The following is a 25,352-nucleotide window of genomic DNA, read 5'->3' as shown; positions in this document are numbered from 1 at the left end:
GCTAGTTCATTACTGAAATCAATTCTTTAGATTTTTAGGATAACTTACACTGCCGTTCTACGCATAATTGTCCCATGTAATTTTTTTTGACAATTTTTAGACTTTTTGTTCGGAAGCTCATCAAATACAACACCAAGTCTATTTGTCCCATCGTTACACTTTCACGCATAATTGTCTCACCATTTTTTTTTTACAAATTCTTTAATTTCACGAAGCATTTTATCTTATTTAAGGGAACTATACCCTTTCTCAGCCTATTTCTATTATCGGCCTATCAGCACTTTGATCATGAATTACAGCTTGAATAAAGTGTTTTTGACTGTTCCAAAGTAATAAATAGCTCAAATAAAAGTGAGCAAGCAACTAACCATTGTTGAAAATGTTGATTTAATGGCGGAAAACGGCAGAAGTGATGAGAATTGGTCGAACGGCTCAGTGTGATAAAAATTGGTATATTTCCCCTACCTGTTGTATAGTAAGATGACAACAACTAAGAGTGATAAACTGCTAACTGGGGTGATTAGAGACATATTGGGCGAATAATTATGCGTAGAAACAAAGAAACTAAATAATAAATATAGGACATATTATGCGTAGAACGGCAGTACATCTGAAATCTTAAATCTTAAAAACAGCAAGTCTTCATGACAATTATAATAAATTCGAAGGTCTGAAAATGTAAAAAAAGAAAATGTTGACTTGACAATAATGTTTTGGAAATATTTTTAATATAAAAACAGAAAACCTTGCTTGATATCCTTTTTTAAAATTGAAAATAAGACTAATATATTTGTCGAGTCATCGTCAAATAAAATATGAGTGCTTATTAGGTGGCACTTGATAAAAACAATATTTTAATACTTGAATTTCTTTGAGGCCGCATCTACAAACCAGTTATCCGATCATTTTTTTTTTGTGCAGTCCAGACTCGATTTTCCGATGTTTCGATTATCCGAAGGTGTAAGGATTTCGGATTATCGAATCAAGAACAATTTTTTTTCTTTTTTTTTAGATTGAAAAATACATTATTTCAATATTTTATCACCGCCATTTTGGCCGCCATCTTGGATTAAAAAATCAAATCAGAGTATTTTTAGGTCATAGTTAAGCTCAGCAATTCAAAATAAAACAACGAGTTTTTATTTCGTGATTCGATTTTCCGAAGTTTCGATTAAGTGATATTTTGCCAAGGCCTTCGAATAATCGAGTCTAGACTGTATTTTGTCTATCACAAGTTTTTAAGAAACTTCGGAGCTATCTCCATTTTTTTATTTTCTCATTTTTTGCGCCAAATTCTTGTTCTACGGCCTCATTTTAATCAAATCTGACTGGTTGATTGTCTTTTAATACATTACTAATTATATTTTCAAAATATTTCATCACCACCACACAGAAAAAAATAATGTAAATTTGGAAGCTGTAATTTTGGAAGGTTGAATATTACCTCTTTTATGATGTAATTTTACCTCAATTTAGACTGAAAAAGTGACATTACACCATAAAAGTGGTAAAATTACACATTTCCAGAGGTAAAATTACACCTTTTTTCTGACATAAAAGATGTACCCCTTCCCAGATGTAATATTACCATGATTTTTTTTTCTGTGCATATTAAACTAATTTTTTTATCAGTTAAGAGTATTTTTAAAGTCATATTTTAACTCAACAACCCAAAACAAAACAACGAAACAATTGATTGCTTCGGATAAAAGAGTCTAAACTGTATATCAAACTGGAATGTCATGTCTGTGTAAAAATCACATAATTTATCAAGAATATTAATCAGGGAAAAAAAGGGAGAGCGTTGGATCTCCATTATTCACAAAACGCAAATATCAAAAAATGCTGATATTTAACAAAGCCATGTTCTATGATTTCATTCTTTTACTTTTAGTTACACAACTTTAACGATTTTTGTTTGTTTTGACATGACAACCATTAATATAAAATTAGCAATTTCCTAACTGAAATCGTTTCAATTCAATGTGCAACTATTTTATGCGAAATTTCAAGTTACAAGTATAAAATTAAATTGAAAACAAGTTACATTGTTAAAAGATTTTTGAAACAATCTAGTACACAGTAAAAAGTAAATTTGGAAGGTGTAATTTTTGAAGGTTGAAGGGTTTTACCTCAATTTATACTGAAAAAGTGACATTACACCAGAAAAGCTGTAAAATTAAACATTTTCAGAGGTAAAATTACACATTTTTGTGACATAAAAGATGTACCCCTTCCCAGATGTAATATTACCATGATTTTTTTTACTGTGTACAAGAGTAAATTGAATGCATTAGAAACATGTTAAGTTAGTTTTAACACAAAATATACTAAAATGAGGTCGCAAAGCTCGAATTTGATGTCCAAAAAGATGTTCGTAATTCGATAATCCGAAGTTCTACACAACAAAAAATCCGATGGTAAAATCGCATGCAAAAGCATGCACATCACCTTCGTCAAAATAAACACTTAATATTACACACTGCATGTACAATTTTTGCAAACACAAAAAAAAAAGTTGCAACCAACGGGATTCAAACCCAGCACCAACAGTAAGGACTGGCGCCTTAGCCCACTCGGCCATCAGACCGATGAAAAGCTGTAAGGATAAACGCATATATGAGCTTGACATTTCGGTCAAGTAGATTTCCCATACTGATAGGCTACATATTTCAGAGTGTAATATTACACAGAATTTCATAAAATAATGCAAAAATCATTTTACACCCAGGCCTTTTAGGCTGGATTTTCATGGATTGTGCAACGACATCGAGAGCACGAGCATCGAACCAACTCGATGCTCGTGGCTTGCGTTACTTCATTTAGCTTAGACACAACCCCAAAATCGACTTTCCGGAATAAGGAACACTTGCATGCAAGTTAACGAAGGATGGAAAATGACAGATTAAAACGTAAACAAAGCAGCATTGCGTGGCGATCGGAATTCCAGAACAACTTTTGAAATAAGCTGATGTTGTTCAATAAATCTTTTTCAAAAGGTTGTGTGATTAGACTAGCGCATAATTTAACTAAACAAAGCAGCATTGCGTGGCGATCGGAACTCCAGAACAACTTTTGAAATAAGCTGATGTTGTTCAATAAATCTTTTTCAAGAAGGCGTCTGATTAGACTAGCGCATAATTTAATTAATTAAAACCTTTTGCCTCATGTTCGTTGCGAAAAATCATGCAAAAAAGATGAAAGATAATAGAGTGGACTAAAAATTGGAAAAATATTAGGACTTTAACAAAATTTAAGTAATTTAAAACATTTGAGAAAATTAAAAAAATAAATAATTCAAGAAATATGAGAAATTTAAGAAATAATTTAGTAATTTAGGAAATTAAGGAAATTTAATAAATAAAAGAAATTAAAAAAATTAAGAAATTTAAAGAATTAAAAGAATTATAGAAATTTTAAAATTTTTAAAAATATTAAGAAATTTTAGAATTTATAGGAAGTTTAAAAATCATAGAAATTTTAATTTTTTTAGAAATTTTAGAAATTATAGGAAGTTTGAAAATTATAGAAATTTTAAAAATTTTAGAAATTTTAGAAATTTTAGAAATTTTAGAAATTTTAGAAATTTTAAAAAATTTTAGAAATTTTAGAAATTTTAGAAATTTTAGAAATTTTAGAAATTTTAGAAATTTTAGAAATTTTAGAAATTTTAGAAATTTTAGAAATTTTAGAAATTTTAGAAATTTTAGAAATTTTAATAATTTAAGAAATTTTAGAAATTTTAGAAATTTTAGAGATTTTTGAAATTTTAGAAATTTTAGAAATTTTAGAAATTTTAGAAATTTTAGAAATTTTAGAAATTTTAGAAATTTTAGAAATTTTAGAAATTTTAGAAATTTTAGAAATTTTAGAAATTTTAGAAATTTTAGAAATTTTGGAAATTTTAAAAATTTTAGAAATTTTAGAAATTTTAGAAATTTTAGAAATTTTAAAAATTTTAATAATTTAAGAAATTTTAGAAATTTTAGAAATTTTAGAGATTTTTGAAATTTTAGAAATTTTAGAAATTTTAGAAATTTTAGAAATTTTAGAAATTTTAGAAATTTTAGAAATTTTAGAAATTTTAGAAATTTTAGAAATTTTAGAAATTTTAGAAATTTTAGAAATTTTAGAAATTTTAGAAATTTTAGAAATTTTAGAAATTTTAGAAATTTTAAAAATTTTAGAAATTTCTTTTACATTACAAATTTTAGAAATTGAAGATATTCACGAAATTATAAATATTAAAAAATTAGGGAATTGAAGAAATTAAAGAAAGTGAAGACATTTAATATATTTTTTTATATTTTAGAAATTATAAATTTTTTAGAAAACTTTGAAATTTTAGAAAACTTTGAAATTTTAAAAATCTTAGTAAATTTATAAGTTTAAGAAAATTTTAATTTTTTTTTAAATTTCGGAATTTAAGCAAAATTTAGGCAAGCAATCCGTCCAACGGTGCACGGAATCCTCCTGCAAAACAATGCCCAGAAATCCGTCCACCGGTGGACGGATTCCTCCTGCAAAACAATGCCCCGAAATCCAACCACCGGTGGACAAGTTCCTCTTGTCAACTTGGCCAGGCAATCCGTCCATCGGTGGACGGATTCCTCCTGCAAAACAATGCCCTGAAATCCGTCCACCGGTGGACGGATTCCTCCTGCAAAACAATGCCCAGAAATCCATCCACCGGTGAACCAGTTCCTCTTGTCAACTTGGCCAGGCAATCCGTCCATCGGTGCACGGAATCTTCCTGCAAAACAATGCCCAGAAATCCGTCCTCCTACAAAACAAAACCCTGAAATCCGTCCACCGGTGGACGAATTCCTCCTGCAAAACAATGCCCGAAATCCAACCACCGGTGGACGGATTCCTCCTGCAAAACAATGCCCTGAAATCCATCCACCGGTGGACGGATTCCTCCTGCAAAACAATGCCCAGAAATCCGTCCACCGGTGGATCAGTTCCTCTTGTCAACTTGGCCAGGCAATCCGTCCATCGGTGCACGGAATCTTCCTGCAAAACAATGCCCAGAAATCCGTCCTCCTGCAAAACAAAACCCTGAAATCCGTCCACCGGTGGACGGATTCCTCCTGCAAAACAATGCCCTGAAATCCGTCCACCGGTGGACGGATTCCTCCTGCAAAACAATGCCCAGAAATCCATCCACCGGTGGACCAGTTCCTCTTGTCAACTTGGCCAGGCAATCCGTCCATCGGTGCACGGAATCTTCCTGCAAAACAATGCCCAGAAATCCGTCCTCCTGCAAAACAAAACCCTGAAATCCGTCCACCGGTGGACGGATTCCTCCTGCAAAACAATGCCCCGAAATCCAACCACCGGTGGACGGATTCCTCCTGCAAAACAATGCCCTGAAATTCGTCCACCGGTGGACGGATTCCTCCTGCAAAACAATGCCCAGAAATCCATCCACCGGTGGACCAGTTCCTCTTGTCAACTTGGCCAGGCAATCCGTCCATCGGTGCACGGAATCTTCCTGCAAAACAATGCCCAGAAATCCGTCCTCCTGCAAAACAAAACCCTGAAATCCGTCCACCGGTGGACGGATTCCTCCTGCAAAACAATGCCCCGAAATCCAACCACCGGTGGACGGATTCCTCCTGCAAAACAATGCCCTGAAATCCGTCCACCGGTGGACGGATTCCTCCTGCAAAACAATGCCCCGAAATCCAACCACCGGTGGACGGATTCCTCCCGCAAAACAATGTCCAGAAATCCGGCCACCGGTGGACCAGTTCCTCTTGCTAACCTGGGCAATCAATCCGTCCACCGGTGGACGGATTCCGCCTGCAAAACAATGGCCAGAAGATTAACTTCATTTCACCATGCAAAATCAGCTGTTTTGATTGTTGACAAGGTCTGGTTTGACAGATAGAATTTGTTTCGTCAAGTTTCATTCCCATCCCGTACCAAGCGTTTCAAAGCGTTATTTAGGTTTGTGTCTTGGGTGCCGCTGAGGTAGCAAAAAGGCACTGGACGAGCATCGAGTTTCAATGCACGGACATTTTAGCAAAGCATGGTCGTGAGTATGCTTTCGATGTCGGTCGTCTGAAGATGCTCGTGCATCGAAAATGAAAAGTCGGTAAATCGCATTTTCGCACCTTTCCGGCGATGGGTATGTGTTTGTTTGTGCTTATACTACCACAAAATATCAATCCAAACCATTTTGCGATTTAACCTGATTGATAAAAATGAGTTTTCGGCAAAATATGACCACGAGCATCGAAAGCCGCTTTCGATGTCGGTCATCGAAAAATCCATGAAAATCCACCCTTACACGCAGCTGGATTACTACTTTATTTGCTGTGTATACAAACCTTCGGATAATCGATACCTTGGAACATCGAGGCTTGGGATAATCGAGTCTGGACAACATTGTACTCAATTACACCATTTGGATAGTCAAGAGGACTTATTTATAGAAGCTAAAACTTTGTGTCTTACGCTTATCTTACCTGTTAGTGTCTTTTTAAGATCTTCTTCATCCAGCAAGAGGAAAGGGGATGAGAGAGCTTTCTCCCAGCGTTTTTTTTCCTCTTTCTTTACTTCACAGTAACAAGACAAGGGACTAAATCGTCTTGACAGAGTCTCGTCCGTCCGTCCATGTCGCTGGGGAGCAAACAGAGTTTGAAGCAATATAATATCATACTTTTTTTTTCCAGCGCTCATGTCGCTTTGCTTTCAACGTAGTAGCACAAGCTTTGAACCAGTTGGTGCAAGCCAAAGACACGATTGAACCTGTCCAGCTCTAACACGGGTGGAGTTTTGTTGTATATGCACATAGCAGCACTCCAGACACTCTGCATGGAGAAGTGCTAAATTGGAAGGATCTCTCGATGGGCGATGTGGTGGGGTAGTTCAGTGTCTAGCCACATGGTAAAGGACCAAGTGCAAACTGTGAGGTCTGCCCTAAGCAAGTCTTTGTTGTCGGCGGGCAATCCTTTTTGCAATCACCGAAAAAAAAGAAAAGTGCCACATTACAGCACACTGTCGTGATCCAGACGACTAGACATGGCTTTTGGGGGAATGGAACTGCTGCTGCCACATCAGGTTCAGCTGGCAAGGTTACAAATGGCCCCACACAAAGCAACTCCCCATCGGTTCGTTCCACTCGCGTAGTTCACGATTTTCCCCCAAATGTGCATAATGCTTGGAACAGCACTTTTCTTTGTTGCACACCCAGTCACATCTCTCCCCCACCCAAATGTGACGTGGAAATGCATCTACCGTCGCGGCGTGGGGCAACCATTTTTGCTGTTGGCCATGGCCGCAGACACGTGGGGAGGGTCTTTCTTTATTGCGGTGCACCAGCAGCAGTTTGTGCCGCGTGCCACACTTTTAGAGACATCAACTCACTGTGCACTTTTCCCAGCCAGACGACGGCGACGACGACGACATCCTGGGGCCAATTTTATTCTCACACAAAGAAATCTTCATCAGTCTGGATAGCTCGAAGATTGGCCAGCATGCGCAACAAAAAAAACGCATCCATCACTCTTCTTCACGGGAAACTTTCCAGACCTATCCCGTCTCACAGACCAATCTGGGAGAGTCACACGGAAGCTCCTGGTCACAAAGATTCGCTTAAATTACCGTCCAACGTCCATCTTGGCGCATCGTGGTGGTGACTCATGGAACGCTCGCAACCGAGCCGGTATACAGACGGGCAAAGAGGAAAAGTGGTTTATAAAATTGTATATACGGCATTTTAATTTCAAATTTCGATTTCCTTCCCCTTGACCAGGGGCAGGGCAGCGACGGCCGGCGGTGGCAACTGAACGTTCAATCGCTGTGGCGGTTCATGTCTGGTGGCTTTTACCGTTGAATCACAGGTCAAACCGTGGGGCGCGGTGGTTATCAATTACACGCGGAAGTGTACTTACGCAGAACTTTCACAACGGTTGTGGACAGAAATCGAACCTGATGAAAAAGGTCAGTTTGGAGGAACGATTGGTTCAAACTGACTTCATCATCAACAAATCAGTGTCAATCAGTCTAATGCATCATTACAAATATAACATTTTGACGCAACCGCCTCAAAACTTCCGGCTGGAAATTGATTTTCTCACTCTAAGTCTAATAGTACATCAAATTAGACCTCCAAGGGCAGCATACTTCGAGCAGCGATTGCGGTCTCGTGTTTTGTGTCACGTTGTGGTCCTTCATTGGGGTGTTGATTATGACCGCTTGTTTTTTTTTTCGTAGTCCATACGCGATAAGATAACTCAGTCGTCGACATGGAATGGTTTTTTTTTTTGTGGCAAACCAAAATGAACTGCTGCTGTTGATACATTAACTCATTATCATCATGCTAACAGATATTTGTGGATGATTATTTTTACTTTTTCAGTTTAAAAAAACCTCCAAAAATAAACCTTCTTTAATAAAAATCACCTTAGCTATTATCTTATTTTCGAAAAGCATTAGAATAAATAAAACTATTTTTAAAGAAAATAATAGGTTAAACTTTCATCTGATATCTAGTGATAAATTGCTTAATGGGAAGTGAGCAACAAGTTTTGTAGCAAAAGTTTTGACAAATAAGTTGTTTGAAATTGGCATATTGTATGGAAATATGATCAAATCATTAACCTATAAAATAAACGACATTTTTTATTTTTTTATTTCCTTTACTTTGTTTTTATGCTATTTGTTGCAACTATAATTTATAATACTTTTTAATTCAATCTAACACTGTAAATCATCCTAAGTATGGATTGAACTTGATTTTTATCTCATTTATGAAGTTTTTACTGAATATAAACAATTATATTTAGATTGTTATAAGGTTTAATTTTTTTTGCAATTTGCAATGGCCTTATTGGACCTTTTTTTAAAAAAAAAACTCTGGATATAGGTAATCTTTTTTAGTAGATATACGAGGTTTTATAAAATTGAAATATGGTTTTGTATAAGGCCGTTGCAAATATTTTTCAAAGGGAGCAATTCTCTACCAAAACCGGAAATGGATTTTATTTGTATTTTTTTATTTGGCTCAAACTTTGTGGGGGCCTTCCCTATGACCAAATAAGCTATTTTGTGTCATTGGTTCACCCATACAAGTCTCCATACAATTTTGGCTGCTGTCCATACAAAAATGGTTTGTAAATATTCAAACAGCTGTAACTTTTGAGTGAATTTTCTGATCAATTTGGTGTCTTCGGCAAAGTTGTAGGTATTGTTGAGGACTTTTGAGAAAAAAATAGGTACACGGAAAAAAAATTGCAGATTTTTTTATCAACTATTATTTTACTAAAACTCAATTTCCCAAAAAACGTATTTTCGAGATTTTTTTATATGTTTTAGGGGACTAAAATCCGCAACTTTTGAGCTACAGAGAAACATGGTCAAAAAATCTGCCGCCATGTTATGAATTTTTGAAAAATAGTGATTTTTGGAAAAAAATCCAAATTTCATGCAAAAACAAATTTGAAGTTATTTTTTAATGCAAAATTGAATTTGCAATCGAAAACTACTTTACAATTTTTTTGATAAAGGGCTTCGTTTTCAAGATATAGCCACCGAAAGTTTGATTTTAGCAAAATATTTGCAGTTTTTCGATTTTTAAAAATAGTGACCATGAGCGACCATTTCTAAAAATATTTTTTTTGAAAAGTTCAGAAAATTTGCTATAAAATTGTCTAAGAGACATTGAAGATTGGACTTCGGGTTGCTGAGATACAGCCGCTTTAAGAAAAAGAAACACGAAAATTGAAGTTTTCTAAGTCTCACCAAAACAACCCACCATTTTCTAATGTCGATATCTCAGCAACTAATGGTCCGATTTTCAATGATAATACATGAAACATTCGTGAAATTTTCCGATCTTTTCGAAAAAAGTATTTTGAAAAAAAATAAATCAAGACTAACATTTTAAAAGGGCCAAACATTGTTTATTACGCCCATTTAAAATGTTAGTCTTGATTTAATTTTTTTCAAAATATTTTTTTCGAAAAGATCGGAAAATTTCACGAATGTTTCATGTATTATCATTGAAAATCGGACCTTTAGTTGCTGAGATATCGACATTAGAAAATGGTGGGTTGTTTTGGTGAGACTTAGAAAACTTCAATTTTCGTGTTTGCCAAGAAACTATGTTTGGCTGATAAGGGTATTTCATCAGGAAAAACTCTTCGAATCATGCCAAGCATTTTAAACCGGCATTTTCAAAATGTTGGGGGTAATTTGATCCCCCTTTCAACATTTTGAAGAAATCTTAAGCAAAATGTTTCTTATTCATCCAAACTTTTAATTTTCTATAAGTTACAGCAATTTCACATTAAACATGTACGTTTGTGTTCAAAATATAACAAGTTTAGCATGCAAAATATTTAAAAACTTAAAATTTTCTTTTTTAGACCAAAATTGAGCATGTTTACAAAAGCTGGTAATTTTTGTTTACAAAACTTTTGAAAAATGGTTCAAACTGCAGTAAGTTATGTACAACTATACTAAAGGAAACTATGTACGAAAACCCAGCCCAATTATTTAATCTTGAGGCTGATTCCAGTGACTGTAAAAATGCAGGGATCAAGTCTCCCTAAACGCACTTTTTTAAACAATTGATTGTAAAAATAGTATGACGATAAATTTAACGTCAAATGCGTAAGGGTTTTGGAGTTGATATGTTTATCAAACAATTCACGTATAAAAAATATTTTTTTGAATAATTTTTGAGTGTTTTTTACACTTATAAAAACAAAGAAAAAAGATCTCTTGGAAGTTTTTTGTAGCACTTTTTAGAAAAATGTGTGTAACTCAATCCGAACACTTTTTAAATTTCCTCTTTGTTTTCCACAATGAATTTCAATCAATTTCGCACAACTTTCTAGAACAAAGTTGACGAGATACAGGCTAGGGATCAAGTGTCCCCGGGGATCAAGTCTCCCCACTCTCCCCTACTAATAAAATAGCAATTTTCAGGTAAATGCTCGATCAATCATTTATTTAAAATTTTGTCTTTTCCAAAACCCTGTATCGGACATGTCCTCGCCCAATTCATTCCTGCGTAGTAGAGTCAACGTCCTTTGTGCTGTCGCTTGTATACGTTCACACTTCCTTGCGTCGAGAGCTCGATGACCCAGTATTAGGCACTTCCCTACCTACCTTCCTTCCATCTGGTACACTGACGACCAGAGCTACCCCGAAAAAAGTGCGTAACAAGTTATTGCGTAGCAAAAATTCGCTTCCCGCACAAAGTCAAAAGTGCCAAAACAAAAAATATATAAATAAATAGATACATACACGCAACATCGCTGTGATGAAGTCGGGAGATGTGGTGAGTGAGAAGCATGTATTAAAATACATAATAAACTTTGTTTTCACATGTATATCTATCGCACGCATCAACGAAGAAGGCTTGAACGTGCGACACTTGGCAATCTGACAATACACGAGCGAAGGAAGGCCACTCCATTCGAATGGATCATTCTTTTGAATGTATGGGAATATGTTCTCTGTGTTAGTGTGCTGAAAACTCTATTAAACTTTATTCAGTTTCCAAAAGAATATCTCAATCAATTCGGATTCAATTATTTGCTCAACTAATCACCGATTCATTCCCTGAAACAACCACATACCTGGCATCACTTCCACACCTTCGCGAATGCCGTCAGCAGCTCTGCTCATGTGAATGTGTGTGAATCTGAATATACTCAACGATACCTTTACATAAATTACGAAATCGAAACATAATTTCGCGTGTGCGCGCCCCGCGGCTGCCCTGGTGTTGGTGAACCAGCTGATCGGGGAGGCTCGCACACTAGCATAGCGCAACCAGCAGAACCCCTGCGCCTACTGTGTGTGGTGTGTGCTGGCCCACTGCTGGCTGGCCAAACCGTTCGGGTTCCGAGGCCAGTAGGATGCGAACTGGTGAATGTAAACAAAGAAAGAAATAAATAAGCATGCGCGGAGCCGCAAGTTGGCACTAACACAGCTTTGGGGCATCTCGCAGCATGGACACAGGCACAACCTTATACTTTGGTGGATTTCCACGCGAGCGAGCGCTGCTAAGCCCGAGATGAGGTGTATTAGAGAGGGTGAAAATGTATGCGAGGGATATAATTTGTGATGGGTGAAGCAAGTGAGAGATGGTGGTGGTTGAGGCAAGGAGACTTGAAAGGTATTAACTAGCGAGTGAGTGATCAAGTTTAGCAAGTTCACCGAGGGTGGATTAGCCAGATGGACCTTGAGACTGGCTCATCTTCAACAGGTGTGATTTATAGAGATTTCATGCTACTTCTAAATAGTTTAGGGGGTTTCTTAGGAAAAAAAGAAAATAGGATCATGTTTCTCATAAACCTTTTAGTTATTTCCGTACCAATAGAAAACTAAACATCCGATAAAAAATCTTCACAAACTGAAACAATGTGTACATTAGGGTGTTTCAGCCGAACAAAAAAGTTCTCAGAATCAGGCAAACCGAGGTTCCCCTAGTAGAGGATACCCATAGGGACTCTCATGCCAAATATCAGCCCATTTGGTTGAGAATTGGCCTGTCCCCAGCGGTTCAAAGTTTACATGGAAATTACTATGGGATTTTTATGCTTTTCGTTCAATCGTTCCTACAGGTCTGGGGACAACATGGATTCACTCGGAATAAAGACAGGTGTGTAGGGGATGGTCCAATGAACACATTCCAGAAGGAATTAGGCTTGTCCATTCTGTCCCCAAGGTGCGCATTGGATCGACGTCCGGTGTCTCCAGAATCATCGATTCACCCTTCAAATGTACGCATTGTCCTTAGTATGCTATGACGGCTAGCTGAAAATTACGACGCCCCATGTCAGACGGTGAACACGTGGCAGAGCATCTACTCGAGTTTTGGCTCAGAAACATTCTTTAAAGTACTAAAATTATAATTATTGATGTTCCTGGAAGAATTTCAACTATTCTAAATAAAGTAAAATGATGATTTTGTGTTAATAATGCAATCGATGCCTCTCCACGTGTTCACCGTCTCATATGGGGCGTCGTGGTTTCCACCTAGCCGTCATAGCATACTAAGGAAATGCGATGCTTTTGAAGGATGAATCGTTGGTTTTGGAGACACCGGACGTCGATCCAATGCGCACCTTGGGGACAGAATGGACAAGCCTAATTCCTTCTGGAATGTGTTCATTGGACCATCCCCTACACACCTGTCTTTATTCCGAGTGAATCCATGTTGTCCCCAGACCTGTAGGAACGATTGAACGAAAAGCATAAAAATCCCATAGTAATTTCCATGTAAACTTTAAACCGCTGGGGACAGGCCAATTCTCAACCAAATGGGCTGATATTTGGCATGAGAGTCCCTATGGGTATCCTCTACTAGGGGAACCTCGGTTTGCCTGATTCTGAGAACTTTTGGTTTTGGATGAAACACCCTAGTGTACATAGGTACTAAGCGGATTTAAAACTGTAACACTATTCAGTAATCCATATCCGATCGGTAAGGTATTAGTATTCTGGCACGAGTCGTTCTTTCAAATAGGGTAACCGAGATATAATGCTTACTTACAGCGATTCCACGTCAAACAAGCAGGATTTAGATGAAAAGTGCTCAAATTTAGCATAGGAGTAGTATCATGCTTATCCATTGAAAAGAGTTCCCAGTATATTTTGCTGGTGACCCATGGTGCTTTATGTTCAATAAATGTACCGAATTTCGATATCTATTTTTTTTTTCAAGAAATTATAACTCAAAAACCCGTTGATTTTCATTTTTTATATGCTACATAAGAGATTCTTAAAAATCATGGAAAATTTTTGGCAGATTTTTTTCAAAAAGTATTAAACAGATAGAATATTAAAAATGCATTTTTTAACCCTACTTCGGAAAGGATCACCCTAATCACCAATCTAAAAATCGGGTCAAATTATTTTGGCCAAGGAACTTCAATATCAAATCGGAGCTGGAAGGCCTTTCTGAAAAAATATTCATAATTTAAAAAATCTGAACATATTTTTTTCATAAAAATTTGTTAATTTTACAAAAGTTTCAAAATATCGTCGATTGAATATTTTAAAACTCTTAAAAAACTCATTCTTCATATTTTCCGCCTTTGTAAGATCTTTTCTCAGCAATCAAAGGTCGGATATCAAAAAAAATCTTCGCCATATAATTTTAAAGAAGAATTGAGGCCAATGCTAAATTCTGTAATTCCATTTATATTTTTTGCATCATTAGTTTTTTCCATTCAGTTATACAAAATAGTATGAGAATATAAAACAAACATTCCTTCGAAGAGCTTTTTGATCCTTTTGAAGTTTTGAAATAAGTTCTAGGTATTGATAAGGATTATTTAGAAAAATGAAAAAATAATCAGAACAAATCACGCATTGTTTTAAACTTATAAAGAAAATAGTTTATAGGACCATTTAAAAAAAACTCTAGAACTTTAGTATAAAGTTACTTATTAACTTTAAGTTACTATCACCAAAATTAGAATTCCCTGTTTTGTACAGGAGTAACAATCATTAAAAAAAACACATTCTAAATTCAAAATAAAACAATCGTTGTTTCCTTAAAAAATGTGGCTACGGAAAATCGATAAAAATATAATCAAACCTAGACTGAATGATTTGATTATCTAAATAAACCTTCAGAAAAAAAAAGAAAAAACTTTTTTTTGTTATTCTTGTTTTTAAAATCTTTGTTTTATTAGAAATACTAACAAAATAAATATATCACAGTAATCTTGGACCAAAGCTAAAGAATGGTAGAACCGTAGAAGTCTAGAGTGAGAGAGAGAGAGAAAAAAGAGAGAGAGAGAGAAAGAAAGAGAGAGGGAGAGAGAGAAATAGAGAGAGAGAGAAAGAGAGAGAGAGGGAGAGAGAGAGATTCTCTTTTGCTCACTGTCTTGCCCTGTGACTTTTTTCTTGCAATAATCTGAGAAGCGAATGGATCGACAAATATAAAAAAACATTAAATGATTAAATGGATCTGCTTCATCCTTTGATCCATTTGAAAAATGTTGAGGACACCCTATTCTAAGTTTTATTCTATAAACCAGTATTCAACGTTCAAATATGTACTATACCACTTGGCAGTATTTGTGAGTGTACACAACAACACCTTCAACCGACTGGCTATTCTCTCCAAAGCAGCTGACACGGGGCTGCTATTGATGATGTTGGTAGCCCCAACTTATATCGTTGATTTTTTTTTGCGAATCGAGTTGTGGTCGAGAGTCGATCTGCTGCTCCCCCTCGCCAACACCTTTGCTCGCCGCCCCTGATCCATGTGCCGTTGTGTCGTCTCGGGATGGGACTTCGCGGACCATACACGATTGAAACCTGATGTCGTTGTTGTTGCTGTAAATGTTGATGATGGCAAACCATTGTTATATACGCGCATTTACAGTTTCAACGAGTCTCAAACTGAAGGACCATCCGCCAGACTGAGCTTTATTTGGCGATGGGTCTTTGTTTCGGCTGTGAGCTGGAGAATGGCACAGCGAAAAAAAAAACAAAAAATTGGGTTTTCGCGGGGATTGAACCTGGGATCATCGAATTGGTGTACAGAGTTTCCCGTTGAAGGTTAATACACCTTTTTTTTACTGTGGCATAGCAGCGAAACAAGCTGACTGCAAAGTATATTATTTACAACGTGTTTCGACCAATCTGTACAGAAATAATTATCGCAAGAGAAAAGAACGGATTAAGGAGTATATATAAAAGTTAGAATGGATCGAGTTACTTTTCCGGTCAAAGTCACGACGGATGTTTGATTCGAGATGTTGTGGGATTTATGCTGCGTCACTTTCTAAGATACCTCACTCATTCGATCTGATGAATACTGAGCTGCAGGTTATGCTAGGTATATTTGAATTGAAAAATTTTGTTTGTGCCTACATTGAATTTCCTTTGTATATTTTTACAATCGTTAGAGTAAGACTATGTAAATTCATGGATTTAAGTTATTGCAACAAAAACTAGAAATTATTCTTTTTGCATGGAAACACACACACATTTGTTCGTCATCGGAAAACGATTTCCTTGTTTCGCCCTACTAGCACTACGTTTCCATATCTTTGTAGGTCAATTTACCTAAGCTCAGACTCGTTACAGTACACCTTAGCTGCGAACACCCGGGCTGAACGATTGCTCATAAAAACATGATAAGTGCTGCACGCTTCAAGGGGAAAGAAAGGAAAAACGCCAAATAAAGTGCGCAACACTTTAGCCATAGAGCAGTTTTCAAGATTGCGTACTGACGTCTTATGTTGTAAGAAGGACTAATATAATGAATACAAATTATTTAATCACATGACACTGAGAACAAGAAAGAATCTTTATTAATTGTTTTAAACATTTAATTCTTAATTGACATTGATTGTTTTTGAAAATTACACAACAAAACGCCTTAACGATTAGTCTATTCTGTAATGCTTTACCATTTTAATGCCACTTTTTTGTACACTTGCCTTCTTCTCTCTTGCATACTGAATGATTCGCAGTGTGGCACACTAGGTTCGCACTACTACATCGCTGGGAAAATTCCTCCGTAACGCGCAATATCCATTTACAAATAAATATTTGGAATGGTTCAGCACGTGTCAGTTTGATGAGGTCTTTCTTTATGGTGTATTATTTGATATCTGTCTTCTATGCTGAACAAAAAGCATTTATAATCTTGATTTCTCAAAATTTTCTTCAACAAAAATCTTTGTAAGAACTGTAGACGATGATTCAAAAAGGTTGTTATTGATTCGTGCAGTATCTTTTTGTTACCGCGCACGACTTGGTTCGTCAGTGCGATGTATTGTAATTAACAATGATTCACATGGAATAATTCCAGTTTAGCAAAATCGCAGTGTTACCGACTGGAACAAACATCAGCTACACTATTTAATTAATACTTTACGACAAGCCTTTGCGGTGAGAGCTATTGTATTATTGTAACTTAATCTATAATAACATTGCTGATTAATTAAGACATTTTTCGCACGTGACTAAGATTGAGTTGTGGGTGATTTCATTCATGTTTTGTAAAAATTTGATTATGTTTATGAAGCATCACAGCACGACACCCGATAAAGTTTCAAATACCAAGTGCAATTATGAAAGCTTAACTAATAGCTCGGGTATTTCCGGAAACTGTCTACAAAAAGTTGTGAAGCCATAACTTTGACATTTTCCCTGCAGAGTGCCTCCCCCAAGGTTCTCTCCAGCCAGGAAGGACAACCAAACGGTAACAGTGGGTGATATGCCCCCGTCTACGGCTGTTTCGTATTACTTTTAGGTACTCTTGGTCATGCTATCATTTTTCCATGACGTCAGCCTGCTGCAGCCGTTTGCGTACACGTTACGTGAGCATCAACAATTCTCCTTCATTTATACCTGAATGCCTACAGCAGCGGCCCCAGAATAGCTATAGTTGGAAAATAAAAACACGAGCAACATAGGAGAAGCTCAGGGAAAATGTGTGCCTGGTGCTGCATGAAAAATAAATATTATACCCCGCTCGGTCTCCGCTCCACAAGTGCATGCTGACGAACTGGTTACCTTGGGCAGGTATATAAGGTTCGTTTCCTGTTTCTTTTGTGTATGTTTGCGTGTTATCAGCTGATTATCGAGTTTGAACTCGCTGGTTGTTGTTTTTTTGTGTTCGAACTGAGCTATGGCACAGCACTATGTTTATGATTGACGAAACGTATTATTGGGTCAGTAGAACATAATTTTGATGAAAATGGTCTTATTAGGCCATTCATAACTTTAATTTTAAAGGTCTGTGCGTGAAAGAAATTAAGTATCTGTAACTATCCTATATTTTGTGTTTTGTGCCATCGAAAATTTATGGCGTTTCAATTTACCAATTTCGACCTCCTTACACTTTGCTAAGAGACGGTAATTTTAGCGGATTGTAGGCTGGATATCGCCATGTAATGTGATGATGGTCGAATACCAATTCCACCTAAAACAGATTCCCACCATCATGACAGCCGTCCACTGCCGGCCGCTCCCATCTCCACCGCGCACCAGGGACAAGGAAAGGGATTTGAAAGACGGGAAGTGTTGATGCTCTACTGTTTTAAGAGGACAAGGGAAAATCTCCACGGGGTCCCCAAGGAATTTTCGCTTGACGTTGGACGGTTTTTGTAAAGGTAAAAAGTCTAGGATACCTTACATAGAGAATCTGACCAAGGAAAATTCATAAAACAAAGTGTTGTTTTCTGTCCTGACTTATGGTTTAAAAGTTATTTTTTCCTTCTGCAAATTTTATAAGCTTTGGGGTGCGAAACTTTTTCTTTGTGGGTTCTACATTTGACTTATATTCTAGTCGGTCCAAAATTAATCCATAGATTTTTAGAGAACCCATCATTGTTTTTACTGCGAATTGGAAGGACTTTGTTCAGAATAAATGGAATAATACTGTTATGTCGCTTTGTATACATCCAAAAAAAGTCCAATGGTTATGTGTGGTGAGTCACCCAAAACCTGTTTTACGCAAATGAACCGACGTTTTACTTCACCATCCTATAAAAGGCCAGGAGGATAAGGCGGGAATCGAACCCGCGCCTCATAGCAACTTAAGGATCGGCAGCCGAAGCCGCTAACCACCGCGCCACGAGGCCCTTACACCCATCACTTTCCATTAAAATCCTATAGGTAACTTGTAATAGCTTGTATTCGTATCAGAAATTCATGAAACAACTATTCAAATAACATTTACTAATGTTTTGCTTAAAATTGCCAAACTTACATAATTACCCACTGCAGTTTGAAAAAAATCAGTGGAAGCTCATTTTAAAATGTTTATTGGCTTAATAGACACAAGGGCGTCTATGCGAAGTGCTCAAATTTCAGGTGAATGTTTGGGTGCAAGAGGTAATTCCTTCTTTACGTCGGTATTTGCAGCAAAAAATCGGGCCCAAACTTATGCACGTGGCTTTATAGGAGGAAGCCAAAAAAAAAGAAACTATGGAAACATCTTGGATCAGCTACAAAAAAAATCATACAAAAATTAATTTTCCTCATCCATGTTTTGATAAAGTTGTAAAGTATTAAATTTAAAACAAACCTAAAACTTTTTTAAGAGATTTTCTATTACAATCAAGATTCGATTATCCAAACGTATGGGACTTCGGATAATCGAATCACGAACATTTTTTTTCTTGCTTTCAACATCAAATTTGGTTTCTGCTGCGTTCTTCTTATAGTTTTTGAAAATTTCTTAAATAGTGCCAAGTAGGTTTATACTAATATCGCACTCATGACAAATATGGATAAATTTTGCTAAAATTCGAATGAACTTCACTTAATTTTGAATTAATGTTTGTTGAAATTCTTTCATACCTGTCGTAACGTTAGATCAATTCAACAAAATCCAAATGATTTCAAATTAGGATCGTGTTTGTATCCGCTCAGTACCGTAATCAGGACGTCTGTCAAAAATGTCGCTTCACCTTACGTGCAAATGCACTATTTGAGACACGCTCCAAAAGTTTATTACCTCCCAACTGCAGAGTGCAGCGGTGCTTTGACGTCAACATCCTACACACAGACCCGCTGCCTGCTGCTCGTGTCAAGCGGATTCTCCTTCAGTGAACTTGAAAATTAGCGGCCATGATTTGATCTTACGACACTTAGCCCCATACAAGCAAGCGCAACGGCGGCGTCTCTCGTTGCAACTGCAGTTTTTTGCCAACCGTGTTTACACTCGTCATCAAAAATCATCATCATCACAACACTATATGACGGTGGTGATGTTGGTGATGATCATTTTCGTCAGCCGTCGTCGCCGCCACCATCATTATCGCCATCGCCTATTAAGGAGCTGTTTGCAATTATAAATGCACAACGTATGCACAATATGCCAGCTGCAGTATTGAGAGCACCTCGCGATGCACTTCTTGGTGTGGTGGACTTAGGTCTCCGCGACAGATGCGCGCATATGAATTAAGAAATTAAACCCATCTCAACAACAACAACAACTTTTTGAAGTCACATCGCGATCACCTACTTTAGAACCGCGCTCGCGCGCCTTTTGTCATACTGCGCAGAAGCGTGCGATCCGTATTCAGCATGCGCAATCAGCAGTGATTTTTTGCTCTGATATATCTAGGTAGATGACAGTTTGTAAGCTGAACTAGACCTAGATGGGCGGACGGCTCGCGCAACAGCTGGTGTTCTTTGTGTGTGATGGCTGGGGAACGATCAGTACTCAGATCACAATCGGCGATGCGAGGGAAGGTGTCACGTTTTTCCTGATCATATAGACTGTCGAACGCGTGCGAGCGTGTATAAAGAACTGCTCGCTTCGACGATGCCTTAAAAACTCTCGAATCAAGATTTTTCCGCAGCGTTCAATAGTTACTACACGTCATGTTGATTAATTTCTACCCTAAACCACATGTAAACCTCCCCCCTTCGATCAACTTGCAAGCATAAATTATATCTGCGAACTACACCAATCTCCAGTCACTGTGCAGAAAAATCTGAAAGTTGGCACGCGATACCTTGTTGCTGGTCGGCTGCGCAACCTTTCCAAATGTCCACGGGCGAAAAATTGGCACGTGTTTCAAGGTTCTATGCGCACCATGGCAACAGCCTCAGATTGATCTGCGAGAGCTCAACTCAACTCAACCAGCTTAGATACTTGCACGTGAAATGGCAGGATCTGAACCGGTTCGCGGTGATCCGGAGGCCTCGTGTGAATGCCACGCGACTTATCCATTCCATCGCGTTTAATTTTTCAATCGCAATTAACGTCATTATGACAATCGCGGTGCATTTGGTAACCGCAAGCCGGGGCGAGGTGTGTTCGAACTTTATAGGCTGGTTCAAAGATTGCTTTCGGGGTAACCTTGACCAGGTGAAATATTTCATTATTCTATTCTTATATAATCCTAGAGCTGCAAACCATTCAAATTGCATCCTGGAGAATGCTTGAGTATTCCAAATTTTCCTTCTTTTATTATTGCCAGGCCAACTGTCTAAAGTTAACCGCAAAGATTATTCGTTGAAATAGATTGAATTTGAGCATGGCTGTTCAAACAGCAATACGTTTCTGAATCCACAAAAGAAACTGAGGAATTCCCCGATAACGTTTCGTTTTGTAAGCAATCTTAAGAAGCACCATATTGAGAATTTTTAAGTGCTCTGGAATGAATAATTTGCAGTACAACATTCGACAGAGACTTGGTACCCAAACCAAACTGATGAAATCTTACTCTATTGGTGAGTTTGGAGGGTTTTTTAAGCACTTCAAAATGTGCCATAAGTATCCGGGATTAGCTTGAGTTTTTCTCATAGCTTTTGCAAATTACTGTTAGAAATAAATATTTTAAACCCCAGTATATTTTTACATCAGCCTCCAACACCCTATGGTAAAAAGATAGGGAATTTCGTGGACGATAAGCCTACGGTATTAACTTGTTGACCAATCGCAGTGTTGCCCTCCTCACTGAGGAGAGTAAAAAAAATCTCTCGAAAAATGAACTTTTAATTTGACCTCTTTGATACCTATCGACTCAGAACCAAATTCTGAGCAAATGTCTGTACGTACAGTATGTAAAAAAAGTATTTACACCCCTTGGGCACTATGCACATTTTGTGATGAAACATGTAAAAATTTTAAAGTTTGACAGGAACCTAGTACTACGTTTTGTTCAGAAACTCATGCCAAACATTTTGCTACAAAAAGCTCATGAAAATATGATTTCTATGAAAAGTTATATAACAAATACTATTACGAAAATAAAAAAAGGTGCAAAAAAAGTTTGTACACCTTTCGAAAAATTAACATAAATAATGTTATTTGTTGACAAATCACCATAAATCCAGTCTCCCAACTCCAAATAGGCATCCTTGACTGATTAAAAAAATAATTTGGATTGAATATAAAGTTTACTAACTACTTAGTTTAAAAGTTTATATAACTCTGGAAATTCTATATAAAACTTATCTTAACTTAATTTTGCAAACTTTTAATTCAACTAAATGTCAATTTATTACCATAGAATTGCTAAATAAACATTTTGGAGTGGGTATAACACCATTTTGGGGGTATTTGTATCGATAGAATGGATTTTTCGTTGGAATTTCGTACCAACCCGGAATTACGTCGTCGGAAAATCCGCCGGCATCTGAACCGGTCCACACCTATGTGGCATCAGAAAGGGCATAAAATTTCCGATCTTTTGATACCCATACATCCAGGTTTTCTATAAAACCCACGTTTTTAAATACCTAAGCAAAAACGTTGTTATGGTTTCGTTTGAGCAACCTGCCAAAAATGTATGGAATTTCGTAATTTTTGTTCTCGTGGATCAAACTTACTTTTTGCCCAGGTATTTAAAAACGTTGGTTTTAAAGAAAACCTAGATGTATGGGTATCAAAAGATCGGAAATTTTATGCCCTTTCCGATTCCACATAGGTTGACTTGTAAATCGTGGACCGGTTCGGATGCCGGCGGATTTTCCTACGACGTAATTCCGGGTTGGTACGAAACTCCAACGAAAAATCTATTCTATCGATACAAATACCCCCAAAACGGTGTTATACCCACTCCAAAATGTTTATTTAGCAATTCTTTGGTAATATATTGACATTTAGTTGAATTAAAAGTTTGCAAAATTAAGTTTAGATAAGTTTTATATAGAATTTCCAGAGTTATATAAACTTTTATACTAAGTAGTTAGTAAATTTTATATTCAATCCAAATTATTTTTTTAATCAGTCAAGGATGCCTATTTGGAGTTGGGAGACTGGATTTATGGTGATTTGTCAACAAATAACATTATTTATGTTAATTTTTCGAAAGGTGTACAAACTTTTTTTGCACCTTTTTTATTTTTGTAATAGTATTTGTTATATAACTTTTTATAGAAAACAACTTTTCATGAGCTTTTGGTAGCAAAATGTTCAGCATGAGTTTCTGAACAAAACGTAGTACTAGGTTCCTGTTAAACCTTAAATTTTTTACATGTTTCATCACAAATTGTGCATAGTGCCCAAGGGGTGTAAATACTTTTTTTACATACTGTATTTGGGGATGTTGATCAAAACTTTGCACTTGATTTTCATGGCTTTGGCTGAACAAATTTTGTCCGGATGTAGTCTACTCAGTCTACTCGGTTCAGTTTCAGGTCCCATACTGCCGTTCTACGGATAATTGTCCCATGTTCAAAAAAGTGCAACTGAGAAAAACGCGATTGAAATTTTTCGACCGATTTCTGCGTTTCTACGCATAATTGTCCCGTGGGTTCCTATTCGCCCTATGTGTCCCTAATCGCCCCAGTCAGCAGTTTATCACCCTTATTTGTGATCCTCTTGCTATACAACAGGTAAACAAGGCATAATGCTTAGTAAAATTAATGATTCCGTGTAAGAAAATACTTGGTGGGACAATTATGCGTAGAAGTTCAACGATGGGACAAACAGACTTGGTGTTGTTTTTTATGAGTTCCCGAACAAAGTAGGGGAACTATGCCCTTTCTCAGCCTATTTCTATTATCGACCTATCAGCACTTTGATCATGAATTACAGCTTTCATAAAGTGTTTTTGACTGTTCCAAAGTAATAAATAGCTCAAATAAAAGTAAGCAAGCCATTGTTGATACATCTGAAAATGTTGATTTTATAGCGGATAATGGCAAAAATGATGAGAATTGGTCGAACAGCTTAGAGTGATTAAAATGGGTATATTTCCCCTACCAGATTTTATGTGTTTTTCTTAAAGTACACATCAGACTAAACTTACACGCAGAAAAATGTTTTGTAGAATCAGCCTGTACGAGGTTTGAATCAACAAATTTTTTGTTGAATATAATCAACGCCGATTTTGCGTTGAAACAAACCTTGTTTTTCTCAATTCCACAAAATTCTTTTGTTGTTTCGAAAAAGCTGCTTTGACGTTTAGCGTTGGTTTAACAAAAATAATGATTTTCAAATCAACAAAACGTTTTGTTGATTCAAATATGCCTTATTTTTCTGCGTGTAATAATGGCATAAAGTCAAAATCGTCAAAAACTGACATGGGACAATTATGCGTAGAACGGCAGCATAGCCTGGTATTGAATATCGTTAAGTTTCATTTAGTTGTGTAAAAGTTATGCTAAAAATACTGTTTACATAACCACAATCGGCCGGGTCTGATCGTCACGAGAGAGCCGTGTAGACGGTTGCCATTTTATTTTCAAAGGTGGTGTCTGTATATCTGTGACAAAAAGTCTGCATTTTTTTTTAAATCGGACGAATCGGCAATTTTTGGGCTCAGGTTTGACATATTTGGAATCCTCGGGAAATTTCACACAAGTTGGTGTTGAAGCTGTACATTTCGAAATCTTCGAGTTGGTATCGGCTAAAATCAACAATTTTGTATGGAAGTAGTTGTTAGAGTACCGTCAGCGGGGGTGACATTGGAGGGCTTTTGTTTATTTGATTTGGTTAACCGCGGTAGATTTTCTTGAAATAATTCGAACTGTCAAAAATCCACCAAAGTATCTACCACATTGATCGCACAAAAATCTGTGGTAGAAAAGTATCCACCGGTAGATGCTTTGGTGGATTTTTGACAGTTCGAATTATTTCAAGAAAATCCACCGCGGTTAACCAAATCAAATTAACAAAACTGCCGCTCGAAGCTAGTCCGTCCCATATGTAATTTCGTCAATTTTGAGGTAATGATGCAGTTTGGTTCAAAATCATGTAAACTATCAGAAAAACCAATAAAATTTAGTACTTTGTTTCTAGAACCGAAGAAAATCCACTTTTTCGTGAAATTCTAACACGTGGCCTTATGGGCGGGACAATATTGACATGCGTTTTTCTCGGCTTGCTGTTTTTACATATGGGACGGACTCGATTAGAGCGGCAGAAAAGCCCTTGGGTCAAAGTGACTTTTTACGGATTTTACCATTTATCAGGTACTTCTCAATGAAACTAAATTCTGTTAAAAGGGTTGTGTAGGGGACATCTTAAGATGACTTCCTGTTATTGGCATTTTAAGGTAGTGTTCATCAAAATCCATCATATTTTGGGAAAATGTTAGCAAACTATCTAAGAACAAATCTTCGTTGAAAGATTTTCGATGTTATTTAAATTGTTTTTGTTATTAAGAAATTATGAGAGGTGTATCGTTTTTTGACCCAAGGTCACCCCCACTGACGGTAGTTAGAGTCAGAGTTGGAATCGGATTTTCTTGAAGAGCTGAATTTGGGGTCGCCAAATTTGCAGAAGCTTCAGTCGCCAAATTTTTAGAAGCTGAAGGTTTCATCTCAGTTTTGTAGAGTTTTCCTCTCGGTCTTCTAATTATGGGTGTATAAGTCTTATAGAATACGGGATTTAATTTAGGTGTCTTCAGTTCTCTGAAAAGTTTCTCAAAGTAGCATGCGAATCAGTC

General features: G+C 36.8%; 1 protein-coding gene across 1 annotated transcript in view; it reads left to right on the top strand.

Annotated features, from left to right (window-relative positions):
* The window catches only part of LOC120420821 (uncharacterized), a 69,826-nt gene that overhangs the window by 1,549 nt on the left and 42,925 nt on the right, over positions 1 to 25,352 (top strand). The gene's annotated exons all lie outside the window — the stretch shown is intronic.

This window comes from Culex pipiens, chromosome 2 (assembly GCF_016801865.2).
Source record: "Culex pipiens pallens isolate TS chromosome 2, TS_CPP_V2, whole genome shotgun sequence".
NCBI lineage: Eukaryota > Metazoa > Arthropoda > Insecta > Diptera > Culicidae > Culex > Culex pipiens.
This window is presented reverse-complemented; position numbering and strand designations above follow the sequence as displayed.